Genomic DNA, 977 nt, shown 5'->3' with positions numbered 1-977 from the left:
CGTTAGAAGGTATCCAGAGGCAGGTAATTTATTGTTTAAACTGCAGTTTATAATTATAATTATGTGGAGAATGGAGAAACAAACACGAGAAGAAGCAAGTCAACTGGGCTAGTTAGCCATTGATTTAATTATGTGGAGATTATAATCTCCACATAATTAAATCAATGGCTAACTAGCCCAGTTGACTTGCTTCTTCTCGTGTTTGTTTCTCCATTCTCCACATAATTATAATTATAAACTGCAGTTTAAACAATAAATTACCTGCCTCTGGATACCTTCTAACGAAGACGGTACCCACACAAGTAATTTCCAGGAGTGCCTTCGGATTTAAATATCCCCTGGTTGCCTAGATACTTCAGACTACCACTGAAATATTGAAGCAATCCTATCATTTACCTATATATGCATATATATACATATATATCAACTTTAAATAGAGCTCAAAACTGATCCGTTGAAAATACTTTATTACAACAACAATAATAATAATAATAATGAAATTGACCTATGTACATTTCGATGGAACATCCAGAATGATTAATACATATTATAAAATATTATAAAATATTATAAAATATAAAATATAAAATATAGGATACTCCATCTCCTCAGGGTGTGTATTACTAATAATAATAATAATAATGATAGCAATAATAATGGGACCCTGAGGAGATGGAGTCTCCTATATTTTATAATATTTTATAATATTTTATATGTATTAATCATTCTGGATGTTCCATCGAAATGTACATAGGTCAATTTCATTATTATTATTATTATTATTATTATTATTATTATTATTATTATTATTATTGTTGTAATAAAGTATTTTCAACGGATCAGTTTTGAGCTCTATTTAAAGTTGATATATATATATATATATATATACAAAAACTCAACTGTGAGTTTTTTGCTAAGATTGTTAACAGATATTATATTCTTTTGCTAAATTTTTGGTGTAAAAAAATATATTTAAA

The 977-nt window shown here is 27.0% G+C and overlaps 1 protein-coding gene across 5 annotated transcripts in view; it reads right to left on the bottom strand.

Moving 5' to 3' along the window:
• The window catches only part of LOC106872580 (serine/threonine-protein kinase Nek4), a 216,828-nt gene that overhangs the window by 10,043 nt on the left and 205,808 nt on the right, over positions 1-977 (bottom strand). The gene's annotated exons all lie outside the window — the stretch shown is intronic.

This window comes from Octopus bimaculoides, chromosome 4, assembly GCF_001194135.2.
Source record: "Octopus bimaculoides isolate UCB-OBI-ISO-001 chromosome 4, ASM119413v2, whole genome shotgun sequence".
NCBI classification, from domain to species: Eukaryota; Metazoa; Mollusca; class Cephalopoda; order Octopoda; family Octopodidae; genus Octopus; species Octopus bimaculoides.
This window is presented reverse-complemented; position numbering and strand designations above follow the sequence as displayed.